This window comes from Lampetra planeri, chromosome 66 (assembly GCF_965212315.1).
Source record: "Lampetra planeri chromosome 66, kcLamPlan1.2.h2, whole genome shotgun sequence".
Lineage (NCBI taxonomy): Eukaryota > Metazoa > Chordata > Hyperoartia > Petromyzontiformes > Petromyzontidae > Lampetra > Lampetra planeri.
Window position 1 is genome coordinate 1,903,586 of NC_136172.1, and position 14,584 is coordinate 1,918,169.

Below are 14,584 nucleotides of genomic sequence, written 5' to 3' on the forward strand. Positions count from 1 at the left end.
GCTCTCATTGTTATTACAATTTAAAATCACTTGCTGTTCCCTTTTATAACGTTAATTTCACCAAACGTCAAATCACCTGCTGCACTCAAAAGCCTTAACTTGTAAAGATGAATCCTTCTTCATTTCAAGCTATTATCTGCTGAGAATATGAGTTTTTTTTTGTTATAATTGCTGTCAATCACGAATTAGCCATACTCTGACCGAGTCCTCGATAGTAACGTCGTTAGTTTCCCCACATGGAACGCGGGAGACCAGGGTTCAATTCCCCGTCGGGGAGAACTACTCTTTTAAAAAATGTTTTGGCCTCTGGCTCTCCTTATTGTTATTACTAATTGAAAGGACTTGCTCTTGACTTTAATCACGTGATTTCCCCTAATCGTTAGGTAACCTGCTGCTCTAACCAGCTTGAACTTTTAAAGATAAACCCCTCTTCATTTCAATTGGTAATATGCCGAGTATATGGGTTCATTTCTACTTGTTATAATATCAGTCAATCTAGAATCAGTCGCATTCTGAGCGAGTCCTCGATAGTATAGTGGTTAGTATCCCCGCCTGTCACGCGGGAGACCGGGGTTCAATTCCCCGTCGGGGAGAGCAACGCTTTTTAAAATGTTTTGGCCACTGGCTCTCATTGTTATTACAATTTAAAATCACTTGCTGTTCTCTTTTATAACGTTAATTTCACCAAACGTTAAGTCACCTGCTGCACTCAAAAGCCTGAACTTTTAAAGATGACTCCTTCTTCATTTCAAACGATTATTTATTAAGTATTAGAGATTATTTCTAGTTATAATTTCTGTCAATCACAAATCTGCCCCACTCTGACCGTGTCCTCGATAGTAAAGCCGTTAGGTTCCCCACATGTCACGCGGGAGACCAGGGTTCAATTCCCCGTCGGGGAGAAAAACTCCTTTTAAAAAAATGGCCACTGGCTCTCATTGTTATTACAATTTAAAAGGACTTGCTCTTGACTTCAATAACGTGATTTTCACCAATTGTGAAGTAACCTGCTGCTCTAACCAGCTTGAACTTTTAAAGATAAACCCCCCTTCATTTCAATCGGTAATATGCCGAGTATATGGGTTCATTTCTACTTCTTATAATTTCAGTCAATCTACAATCAGCCTCATGTTGAGCCAGTCCTCGATAGTATAGTGGTTAGTATCCCCGCCTGTCACGCGGGAGACCGGGGTTCAATTCTCCGTCGGGGAGAGCAACTCTTTTTAAAAAGAAAATGGCCACTGGCTCTCATTGTTATTACAATTTAAAATTACTTGATGTACCCTTTTATCACGATAATTACACCAAACGTTGAGTCACCTGCTGCACTCAAAAGCCTGCACTTTTAAAGATGAATCCTTCTTCATTTCAAGCTATTATCTGCTGAGAATATGAGTTTTTTTTGTTATAATTGCTGTCAATCACGAATTAGCCATACTCTGACCGAGTCCTCGATAGTAACGTCGTTAGTTTCCCCACATGGAACGCGGGAGACCAGGGTTCAATTCCCCGTCGTGGAGAACTACTCTTTTAAAAAATGTTTTGGCCTCTGGCTCTCCTTATTGTTATTACTATTTGAAAGGACTTGCTCTTGACTTTAATCACGTGATTTTCCCTAATCGTTAGGTAACCTGCTGCTCTAACCAGCTTGAACTTTTAAAGATAAACCCCTCTTCATTTCAATTGGCAATATGCCGAGTATATGGGTTCATTTCTACTTGTTATAATATCAGTCAATCTAGAATCAGTCGCATTCTGAGCGAGTCCTCGATAGTATAGTGGTTAGTATCCCCGCTTGTCACGCGGGAGACCGGGGTTCAATTCCCCGTCGGGGAGAGCAACCCTTTTTAAAAAGAAAATGGCCACTGGCTCTCATTGTTATTACAATTTAAAATCACTTGCTGTTCTCTTTTATAACGTTAATTTCACCAAACGTTAAGTCACCTGCTGCACTCAAAAGCCTTAACTTTTAAAGATGAATCCTTCAACATTTCAAGCTATTATTTATTGAGTATTAGAGATTATTTATAGTTATAATTTCTGTCAATCACAAATCTGCCCCACTCTGACCGAGTCCTCGATAGTAAAGCCGTTAGGTTCCCCACATGTAACGCGGGAGACCAGGGTTCAATTCCCCGTCGGGGAGATAAACTCTTTTTTAAAAAATGGCCACTGGCTCTCATTGTTATTACAATTCAAAAGGACTTGCTCTTCACTTCAATAACGTGATTTTCACCAATTGTGAAGTAACCTGCTGCTTTAACCAGCTTGAACTTTTAAAGATAAACCCCTCTTCATTTCAATCGGTAATATGCCGAGTATATGGGTTCATTTCTACTTCTTATAATTTCAGTCAATCTACAATCAGCCTCATTCTGAGCGAGTCCTCGATAGTATAGTGGTTAGTGTCCCCGCCTGTCACGCGGGAGACCGGGATTCAATTCCCCGTCCGGGAGAGCAACTCTTTTTAAAAAGAAAATGGCCACTGGCTCTCATTGTTATTACAATTTAAAATTACTTGCTGTACCCTTTTATCACGTTAATTACACCAAACGTTGAGTCACCTGCTGCACTCAAAAGCCTGAACTTTTAAAGATGAATCCTTCTTCATTTTAAGCTATTATCTGCTGAGAATATGAGTTTTTTTGTTATAATTGCCGTCAATCACGAATTAGCCATACTCTGACCGAGTCCTCGATAGTAACGTCGTTAGTTTCCCCACATGGAACGCGGGAGACCAGGGTTCAATTCCCCGTCGTGGAGAACTACTCTTTTAAAAAATGTTTTGGCCTCTGGCTCTCCTTATTGTTATTACTATTTGAAAGGACTTGCTCTTGACTTTAATCATGTGATTTTCCCTAATCGTTAGGTAACCTGCTGCTCTAACCAGCTTGAACTTTTAAAGATAAACCCCTCTTCATTTCAATTGGCAATATGCCGAGTATATGGGTTCATTTCTACTTGTTATAATATCAGTCAATCTAGAATCAGTCGCATTCTGAGCGAGTCCTCGATAGTATAGTGGTTAGTATCCCCGCTTGTCACGCGGGAGACCGGGGTTCAATTCCCCCGTCGGGGAGAGCAGCGCTTTTTAAAATGTTTTGGCCACTGGCTCTCATTGTTATTACAATTTAAAATCACTTGCTGTTCTCTTTTATAACGTTAATTTCACCAAACGTTAAGTCACCTGCTGCACTCAAAAGCCTTAACTTTTAAAGATGAATCCTTCAACATTTCAAGCTATTATTTATTGAGTATTAGAGATTATTTCTAGTTATAATTTCTGTCAATCACAAATCTGCCCCACTCTGACCGAGTCCTCGATAGTAAAGCCGTTAGGTTCCCCACATGTAACGCGGGAGACCAGGGTTCAATTCCCCGTCGGGGAGATAAACTCTTTTTAAAAAAATGGCCACTGGCTCTCATTGTTATTACAATTCAAAAGGACTTGCTCTTCACTTCAATAACGTGATTTTCACCAATTGTGAAGTAACCTGCTGCTCTAACCAGCTTGAACTTTTAAAGATAAACCCCTCTTCATTTCAATCGGTAATATGCCGAGTATATGGGTTCATTTCTACTTCTTATAATTTCAGTCAATCTACAATCAGCCTCATTCTGAGCGAGTCCTCGATAGTATAGTGGTTAGTATCCCCGCCTGTCACGCGGGAGACCGGGGTTCAATTCCCCGTCCGGGAGAGCAACTCTTTTTAAAAAGAAAATGGCCACTGGCTCTCATTGTTATTACAATTTAAAATTACTTGCTGTACCCTTTTATCACGTTAATTACACCAAACGTTGAGTCACCTGCTGCACTCAAAAGCCTGAACTTTTAAAGATGAATCCTTCTTCATTTCAAGCTATTATCTGCTGAGAATATGAGTTTTTTTGTTATAATTGCTGTCAATCACGAATTAGCCATACTCTGACCGAGTCCTCGATAGTAACGTCGTTAGTTTCCCCACATGGAACGCGGGAGACCAGGGTTCAATTCCCCGTCGGGGAGAACTACTCTTTTAAAAAATGTTTTGGCCTCTGGCTCTCCTTATTGTTATTACTATTTGAAAGGACTTGCTCTTGACTTTAATCACGTGATTTTCCCTAATCGTTAGGTAACCTGCTGCTCTAACCAGCTTGAACTTTTAAAGATAAACCCCTCTTCATTTCAATCGGTAATATGCCGAGTTTATGTGTTCATTTCTACTTTTTATAATATCAGTCAATCTAGAATCTGTCGCATGCTGAGCGAGTCCTCGATAATATAGTGGTTAGTATACCCGCCTATCACGCGGGATACTGGGGTTCAATTCCCTGTCGGGGAGAGCTACACTTTTTTAAATGTTTTCGCCATTGGCTCTCATTGTTATTACAATTTAAAATCACTTGCTGTTCCCTTTTATAACGTTAATTTCACCAAACGTTGAATCACCTGCGGCACTCAAAAGCCTGAACTTTTAAAGATGACTCCTTCTTCATTTCAAACGATTATTTATTAAGTATTAGAGATTATTTCTAGTTATAATTTCTGTCAATCACAAATCTGCCCCACTCTGACCGAGTCCTCGATAGTAAAGCCGTTAGGTTCCCCACATGTAACGCGGGAGACCAGGGTTCAATTCCCCGTCGGGGAGAAAAACTCCTTTTAAAAAAATGGCCACTGGCTCTCATTGTTATTACAATTTAAAAGGACTTGCTCTTGACTTCAATAACGTGATTTTCACCAATTGTGAAGTAACCTGCTGCTCTAACCAGCTTGAACTTTTAAAGATAAACCCCTCTTCATTTCAATCAGTAATATGCCGAGAATATTGGTTCATTTCTACTTGTTATAATATCAGTCAATCTAGAATCAGTCGCATTCTGAGCGAGTCCTCGATAGTATAGTGGTTAGTATCCCCGCCTGTCACGCGGGAGACCGGGGTTCAATTCCCCATCGGGGAGAGCAATACTTTTAAAATGTTTTGGCGACTGGCTCTCATTGTTAATACAATTTAAAATCACTTGCTGTTCCCTTTTATAACGTTAATTTCACCAAACGTTAAATCACCTGCTGCACTCAAAATCCGTAACTTTTAAAGATGAATCCTTCAACATTTCAAGCTATTATTTATTGAGTATTAGAGATTATTTCTAGTTATAATTTCTGTCAATCACAAATCTGCCCCACTCTGACCGAGTCCTCGATAGTAACGTCGTTAGTTTCCCCACATGGAACGCGGGAGACCAGGGTTCAATTCCCCGTCGGGGAGAACTACTCTTTTAAAAAATGTTTTGGCCTCTGGCTCTCCTTACTGTTATTACTATTTGAAAGGACTTGCTCTTGACTTTAATCACGTGATTTTTCCCTAATCGTTAGGTAACCTGCTGCTCTAACCAGCTTGAACTTTTAAAGATAAACCCCTCTTCATTTCAATCGGTAATATGCCGAGTATATGGGTTCATTTCTACTTCTTATAATTTCAGTCAATCTACAATCAGCCTCATTCTGAGCGAGTCCTCGATAGTATAGTGGTTAGTATCCCCGCCTGTCACGCGGGAGACCGGGGTTGAATTCCCCGTCGGGGAGAGCTACACTTTTTAAAATGTTTTGGCCACTGGCTCTCATTGTTATTACTATTTAAAATGACTTGCTGTTCACTTTATCACGTGATTTTCACCAAACCTTGAGTCACCTGCTGCACTTAAAAGCCTGAACTTTTAAAGATGAATCCTTCTTCATTTCAAACGATTATTTATTGAGTATTAGAGTTTATTTCTAGTTATAATTTCTGTCAATCACAAATCTGCCCCACTCTGACCGAGTCCCCGATAGTAAAGTCGTTAGGTTCCCCACATGTAACGCGGGAGACCAGGGTTCAATTCCCCGTCGGGGAGAGCAACTCTTTTTTTAAAAAAATGGCCACTGGCTCTCATTGTTATTACAATTTAAAAGGACTTGCTCTTGACTTTAATCACGTGATTTTCCCTAATCGTTAGGTAACCTGCTGCTCTAACTAGCTTGAACTTTTAAAGATAAACCCCTCTTCATTTCAATCGGTAATATGCCGAGTATATGGGTTCATTTCTACTTGTTAGAATATCAGTCAATCTAGAATGAGTCGCATTCTGAGCGAGTCCTCGATAGTATAGTGGTTAGTATCCCCGCCTGTCACGCGGGAGACCGGGGTTCAATTCCCCGTCGGGGAGAGCACCCCTTTTTAAAAAGAAAATGGCCACTGGCTCTCATTGTTATTACAATTTAAAATCACTTGCTGTTCCCTTTTATAACGTTAATTTCACCAAACGTCAAATCACCTGCTGCACTCAAAAGCCTTAACTTGTAAAGATGAATCCTTCTTCATTTCAAGCTATTATCTGCTGAGAATATGAGTTTTTTTGTTATAATTGCTGTCAATCACGAATTAGCCATACTCTGACCGAGTCCTCGATAGTAACGTCGTTAGTTTCCCCACATGGAACGCGGGAGACCAGGGTTCAATTCCCTGTCGGGGAGAACTACTCTTTAAAAAATGTTTTGGCCTCTGGCTCTCCTTATTGTTATTACTATTTGAAAGGACTTGCTCTTGACTTTAATCACGTGATTTTTCCTAATCGTTAGGTAACCTGCTGCTCTAACCAGCTTGAACTTTTAAAGATAAACCCCTCTTCATTTCAATCGGTAATATGCCGAGTATATGGGTTCATTTCTACTTTTTATAATATCAGTCAATCTAGAATCTGTCGCATGCTGAGCGAGTCCTCAATAATATAGTGGTTAGTATCCCCGCCTGTCACGTGGGAGACCGGGGTTCAATTCCCTGTCGGGGAGAGCTACACTTTTTTAAATGTTTTCGCCACTGGCTCTCATTGCTATTACAATTTAAAATCACTTGCTGTTCCCTTTTATAACGTTAATTTCACCAAACGTTAAGTCACCTGCTGCACTCAAAAGCCTGAACTTTTAAAGATGACTCCTTCTTCATTTCAAACGATTATTTATTAAGTATTAGAGATTATTCCTAGTTGTAATTTCTGTCAATCACAAATCTGCCCCACTCTGACCGAGTCCTCGATAGTAAAGTCGTTAGGTTCCCCACATGTAACGTGGGAGACCAGGGTTCAATTCCCCGTCGGGGAGAGCAACTCTTTAAAAAAAAAATGGCCACTGGCTCTCATTGTTGTTACAATTTAAAAGGACTTGCTCTTGACTTTAAACACGTGATTTTCACCAATTGTTAAGTAACCTGCTGCTCTAACCAGCTTGAACTTTTAAAAATAAACCCCTCTTCATTTCAATCGGTAATATGCCGAGTATATGGGTTCATTTCGACTTCTTATAATTTCAGTCAATCTACAATCAGCCTCATTCTGAGCGAGTCCTCGATAGTATAGTGGTTAGTATCCTCGCCTGTCACGCCTGTCACGTCGGGGAGAGCAACTCTTTTTAAAAAGAAAATGGCCACTGGCTCTCATTGTTATTACAATTTAAAATTACTTGCTGTACCCTTTTATCACGATAATTACACCAAACGTTGAGTCACCTGCTGCACTCAAAAGCCTGAACGTTTAAAGATGAATCCTTCTTCATTTCAAGCTATTATCTGCTGAGAATATGAGTTTTTTTTGTTATAATTGCTGTCAATCACGAATTAGCCATACTCTGACCGAGTCCTCGATAGTAACGTCGTTAGTTTCCCCACATGGAACGCGGGAGACCAGGGTTCAATTCCCCGTCGGGGAGAACTACTCTTTAAAAAATGTTTTGGCCTCTGGCTCTCCTTATTGTTATTACTATTTGAAAGGACTTGCTCTTGACTTTAATCACGTGATTTTCCCTAATCGTTAGGTAACCTGCTGCTCTAACCAGCTTGAACTTTTAAAGATAAACCCCTCTTCATTTCAATCGGTAATATGCCGAGTATATGGGTTCATTTCTACTTCTTATAATTACAGCCAATCTACAATCAGCTTCATTCTGAGCGAGTCCTCGATAGTATAGTGGTTAGTATCCCCGCCTGTCACGCGGGAGACCGGGGTTCAATTCCCTGTCGGGGAGAGCTACACTTTTTAAAATGTTTTGGCCACTGGCTCTCATTGTTATTACTATTTAAAATGACTTGCTGTTCACTTTATCACGTGATTTTCACCAAACCTTGAGTCACCTGCTGCACTTAAAAGCCTGAACTTTTAAAGATGAATCCTTCTTCATTTCAAACGATTATTTATTGAGTATTAGAGTTTATTTCTAGTTATAATTTCTGTCAATCACAAATCTGCCCCACTCTGACCGAGTCCCCGATAGTAAAGTCGTTAGGTTCCCCACATGTAACGCGGGAGACCAGGGTTCAATTCCCCGTCGGGGAGAGCAACTCTTTTTTTTTTTAAAATGGCCACTGGCTCTCATTGTTATTACAATTTAAAAGGACTTGCTCTTGACTTTAATCACGTGATTTTCCCTAATCGTTAGGTAACCTGCTGCTCTAACCAGCGTGAACTTTTAAAGATAAACCCCTCTTCATTTCAATCGGTAATATGCCGAGTATATGGGTTCATTTCTACTTGTTAGAATATCAGTCAATCTAGAATGAGTCGCATTCTGAGCGAGTCCTCGATAGTATAGTGGTTAGTATCCCCGCCTGTCACGCGGGAGACCGGGGTTCAATTCCCCGTCGGGGAGAGCAACCCTTTTTAAAAAGAAAATGGCCACTTGCTCTCATTGTTATTACAATTTAAAATCACTTGCTGTTCCCTTTTATAACGTTAATTTCACCAAACGTCAAATCACCTGCTGCACTCAAAAGCCTTAACTTTTAAAGATGAATCCTTCAACATTTCAAGCTATTATTTATTGAGTATTAGAGATTATTTCTAGTTATAATTTCTGTCAATCACAAATCTGCCCCACTCTGACCGAGTCCTCGATAGTAAAGCCGTTAGGTTCCCCACATGTAACGCGGGAGACCAGGGTTCAATTCCCCGTCGGGGAGATAAACTCTTTTTAAAAAAATGGCCACTGGCTCTCATTGTTATTACAATTCAAAAGGACTTGCTCTTCACTTCAATAACGTGATTTTCACCAATTGTGAAGTAACCTGCTGCTTTAACCAGCTTGAACTTTTAAAGATAAACCCCTCTTCATTTCAATCGGTATTATGCCGAGTTATTTGGGTTCATTTCTACTTCTTATAATTTCAGTCAATCTACAATCAGCCTCATTCTGAGCGAGTCCTCGATAGTATAGTGGTTAGTGTCCCCGCCTGTCACGCGGGAGACCGGGATTCAATTCCCCGTCCGGGAGAGCAACTCTTTTTAAAAAGAAAATGGCCACTGGCTCTCATTGTTATTACAATTTAAAATTACTTGCTGTACCCTTTTATCACGTTAATTACACCAAACGTTGAGTCACCTGCTGCACTCAAAAGCCTGAACTTTTAAAGATGAATCCTTCTTCATTTCAAGCTATTATCTGCTGAGAATATGAGTTTTTTTGTTATAATTGCCGTCAATCACGAATTAGCCATACTCTGACCGAGTCCTCGATAGTAACGTCGTTAGTTTCCCCACATGGAACGCGGGAGACCAGGGTTCAATTCCCCGTCGTGGAAAACTACTCTTTTAAAAAATGTTTTGGCCTCTGGCTCTCCTTATTGTTATTACTATTTGAAAGGACTTGCTCTTGACTTTAATCACGTGATTTTCCCTAATCGTTAGGTAACCTGCTGCTCTAACCAGCTTGAACTTTTAAAGATAAACCCCTCTTCATTTCAATTGGCAATATGCCGAGTATATGGGTTCATTTCTACTTGTTATAATATCAGTCAATCTAGAATCAGTCGCATTCTGAGCGAGTCCTCGATAGTATAGTGGTTAGTATCCCCGCTTGTCACGCGGGAGACCGGGGTTCAATTCCCCCGTCGGGGAGAGCAGCGCTTTTTAAAATGTTTTGGCCACTGGCTCTCATTGTTATTACAATTTAAAATCACTTGCTGTTCTCTTTTATAACGTTAATTTCACCAAACGTTAAGTCACCTGCTGCACTCAAAAGCCTTAACTTTTAAAGATGAATCCTTCAACATTTCAAGCTATTATTTATTGAGTATTAGAGATTATTTCTAGTTATAATTTCTGTCAATCACAAATCTGCCCCACTCTGACCGAGTCCTCGATAGTAAAGCCGTTAGGTTCCCCACATGTAACGCGGGAGACCAGGGTTCAATTCCCCGTCGGGGAGATAAACTCTTTTTAAAAAAATGGCCACTGGCTCTCATTGTTATTACAATTCAAAAGGACTTGCTCTTCACTTCAATAACGTGATTTTCACCAATTGTGAAGTAACCTGCTGCTCTAACCAGCTTGAACTTTTAAAGATAAACCCCTCTTCATTTCAATCGGTAATATGCCGAGTATATGGGTTCATTTCTACTTCTTATAATTTCAGTCAATCTACAATCAGCCTCATTCTGAGCGAGTCCTCGATAGTATAGTGGTTAGTATCCCCGCCTGTCACGCGGGAGACGGGGGTTCAATTCCCCGTCCGGGAGAGCAACTCTTTTTAAAAAGAAAATGGCCACTGGCTCTCATTGTTATTACAATTTAAAATTACTTGCTGTACCCTTTTATCACGTTAATTACACCAAACGTTGAGTCACCTGCTGCACTCAAAAGCCTGAACTTTTAAAGATGAATCCTTCTTCATTTCAAGCTATTATCTGCTGAGAATATGAGTTTTTTTGTTATAATTGCTGTCAATCACGAATTAGCCATACTCTGACCGAGTCCTCGATAGTAACGTCGTTAGTTTCCCCACATGGAACGCGGGAGACCAGGGTTCAATTCCCCGTCGGGGAGAACTACTCTTTTAAAAAATGTTTTGGCCTCTGGCTCTCCTTATTGTTATTACTATTTGAAAGGACTTGCTCTTGACTTTAATCACGTGATTTTCCCTAATCGTTAGGTAACCTGCTGCTCTAACCAGCTTGAACTTTTAAAGATAAACCCCTCTTCATTTCAATCGGTAATATGCCGAGTTTATGTGTTCATTTCTACTTTTTATAATATCAGTCAATCTAGAATCTGTCGCATGCTGAGCGAGTCCTCGATAATATAGTGGTTAGTATACCCGCCTATCACGCGGGATACTGGGGTTCAATTCCCTGTCGGGGAGAGCTACACTTTTTTAAATGTTTTCGCCATTGGCTCTCATTGTTATTACAATTTAAAATCACTTGCTGTTCCCTTTTATAACGTTAATTTCACCAAACGTTGAATCACCTGCGGCACTCAAAAGCCTGAACTTTTAAAGATGACTCCTTCTTCATTTCAAACGATTATTTATTAAGTATTAGAGATTATTTCTAGTTATAATTTCTGTCAATCACAAATCTGCCCCACTCTGACCGAGTCCTCGATAGTAAAGCCGTTAGGTTCCCCACATGTAACGCGGGAGACCAGGGTTCAATTCCCCGTCGGGGAGAAAAACTCCTTTTAAAAAAATGGCCACTGGCTCTCATTGTTATTACAATTTAAAAGGACTTGCTCTTGACTTCAATAACGTGATTTTCACCAATTGTGAAGTAACCTGCTGCTCTAACCAGCTTGAACTTTTAAAGATAAACCCCTCTTCATTTCAATCGGTAATATGCCGAGTATATGGGTTAATTTCTACTTCTTATAATTTCAGTCAATCTACAATCAGCCTCATTCTGAGCGCGTCCTCGATAGTATAGTGGTTAGTATCCCCGCCTGTCACGCGGGAGACCGGGGTTCAATTCTCCGTCGGGGAGAAAAACTCTTTTTAAAAAGAAAATGGCCACTGGCTCTCATTGCTATTACAATTTAAAATTACTTTCTGTACCCTTTTATCACGTTAATTACACAAAACGTTGAGTCACCTGCTGCACTCAAAAGCCTGAACTTTTAAAGATAAATCCTTCTTCATTTCAAGCTATTATCTGCTGAGAATATGAGTTTTTTTTGTTATAATTGCTGTCAATCACGAATTAGCCCCACTCTGACCGAGTCCTCGATAGTAACGTCGTTAGTTTCCCCACATGGAACGCGAGAGACCAGGGTTCAATTCCCCGTCGGGGAGAACTACTCTTTTAAAAAATGTTTTGGCCTCTGGCTCTCCTTACTGTTATTACTATTTGAAAGGACTTGCTCTTGACTTTAATCACGTGATTTTCCCTAATCGTTAGGTAACCTGCTGCTCTAACCAGCTTGAACTTTTAAAGATAAACCCCTCTTCATTTCAATCAGTAATATGCCGAGAATATTGGTTCATTTCTACTTGTTATAATATCAGTCAATCTAGAATCAGTCGCATTCTGAGCGAGTCCTCGATAGTATAGTGGTTAGTATCCCCGCCTGTCACGCGGGAGACCGGGGTTCAATTCCCCATCGGGGAGAGCAATACTTTTAAAATGTTTTGGCGACTGGCTCTCATTGTTAATACAATTTAAAATCACTTGCTGTTCCCTTTTATAACGTTAATTTCACCAAACGTTAAATCACCTGCTGCACTCAAAATCCGTAACTTTTAAAGATGAATCCTTCAACATTTCAAGCTATTATTTATTGAGTATTAGAGATTATTTCTAGTTATAATTTCTGTCAATCACAAATCTGCCCCACTCTGACCGAGTCCTCGATAGTAACGTCGTTAGTTTCCCCACATGGAACGCGGGAGACCAGGGTTCAATTCCCCGTCGGGGAGAACTACTCTTTTAAAAAATGTTTTGGCCTCTGGCTCTCCTTACTGTTATTACTATTTGAAAGGACTTGCTCTTGACTTTAATCACGTGATTTTCCCTAATCGTTAGGTAACCTGCTGCTCTAACCAGCTTGAACTTTTAAAGATAACCCCTCTTCATTTCAATCAGTAATATGCCGAGAATATGGGTTCATTTCTACTTGTTATAATATCAGTAAATCTAGAATCAGTCGCATTCTGAGCGAGTCCTCGATAGTATAGTGGTTAGTATCCCTGCTTGTCACGCGGGAGACAGGGGTTCAATTCCCCGTCGGGGAGAGCAATACTTTTTAGAATGTTTTGGCGACTGGCTGTCATTGTTATTACAATTTAAAATCACTTGCTGTTCCCTTTTATAACGTTAATTTCACCAAACGTTAAATCACCTGCTGCACTCAAAATCCTTAACTTTTAAAGATGAATCCTTCAACATTTCAAGCTATTATTTATTGAGTATTAGAGATTATTTCTAGTTATAATTTCTGTCAATCACAAATCTGCCCCACTCTGACCGAGTCCTCGATAGTAACGTCGTTAGTTTCCCCACATGGAACGCGGGAGACCAGGGTTCAATTCCCCGTCGGGGAGAAAAACTCTCTTTAAAAAAATGGCCACTGGCTCTCATTGTTATTACAATTTAAAAGGACTTGTTCTTGACTTCAATAACGTGATTTTCACCAATTGTGAAGTAACCTGCTGCTCTAACCAGCTTGAACTTTTAAAGATAAACCCCTCTTCATTTCAATCGGTAATATGCCGAGTATATGGGTTAATTTCTACTTCTTATAATTTCAGTCAATCTACAATCAGCCTCATTCTGAGCGCGTCCTCGATAGTATAGTGGTTAGTATCCCCGCCTGTCACGCGGGAGACCGGGGTTCAATTCTCCGTCGGGGATAAAAACTCTTTTTAAAAAGAAAATGGCCACTGGCTCTCATTGCTATTACAATTTAAAATTACTTTCTGTACCCTTTTATCACGTTAATTACACAAAACGTTGAGTCACCTGCTGCACTCAAAAGCCTGAACTTTTAAAGATAAATCCTTCTTCATTTCAAGCTATTATCTGCTGAGAATATGAGTTTTTTTTGTTATAATTGCTGTCAATCACGAATTAGCCCCACTCTGACCGAGTCCTCGATAGTAACGTCGTTAGTTTCCCCACATGGAACGCGAGAGACCAGGGTTCAATTCCCCGTCGGGGAGAACTACTCTTTTAAAAAATGTTTTGGCCTCTGGCTCTCCTTACTGTTATTACTATTTGAAAGGACTTGCTCTTGACTTTAATCACGTGATTTTCCCTAATCGTTAGGTAACCTGCTGCTCTAACCAGCTTGAACTTTTAAAGATAAACCCCTCTTCATTTCAATCAGTAATATGCCGAGAATATTGGTTCATTTCTACTTGTTATAATATCAGTCAATCTAGAATCAGTCGCATTCTGAGCGAGTCCTCGATAGTATAGTGGTTAGTATCCCCGCCTGTCACGCGGGAGACCGGGGTTCAATTCCCTGTCGGGGAGAGCTACACTTTTTAAAATGTTTTGGCCACTGGCTCTCATTGTTATTACTATTTAAAATGACTTGCTGTTCACTTTATCACGTGATTTTCACCAAACCTTGAGTCACCTGCTGCACTTAAAAGCCTGAACTTTTAAAGATGAATCCTTCTTCATTTCAAACGATTATTTATTGAGTATTAGAGTTTATTTCTAGTTATAATTTCTGTCAATCACAAATCTGCCCCACTCTGACCGAGTCCCCGATAGTAAAGTCGTTAGGTTCCCCACATGTAACGCGGGAGACCAGGGTTCAATTCCCCGTCGGGGAGAGCAACTCTTTTTTTTTTTAAAAT

General features: G+C 40.1%; 3 non-coding genes across 3 annotated transcripts; all 3 read left to right on the forward strand.

Annotated features, from left to right (window-relative positions):
• Positions 1–521: 521 nt before the first annotated feature.
• On the forward strand, positions 522–593 carry TRNAD-GUC (transfer RNA aspartic acid (anticodon GUC)). Its single transcript has one exon. It is a non-coding gene; the product is annotated as a tRNA-Asp (tRNA).
• A 5,521-nt stretch (positions 594–6,114) lies between these two features.
• On the forward strand, positions 6,115–6,186 carry TRNAD-GUC (transfer RNA aspartic acid (anticodon GUC)). Its single transcript has one exon. It is a non-coding gene; the product is annotated as a tRNA-Asp (tRNA).
• A 2,398-nt stretch (positions 6,187–8,584) lies between these two features.
• Positions 8,585–8,656, forward strand: TRNAD-GUC (transfer RNA aspartic acid (anticodon GUC)). Its single transcript has one exon. It is a non-coding gene; the product is annotated as a tRNA-Asp (tRNA).
• The last annotated feature ends 5,928 nt before the right edge of the window (positions 8,657–14,584 follow it).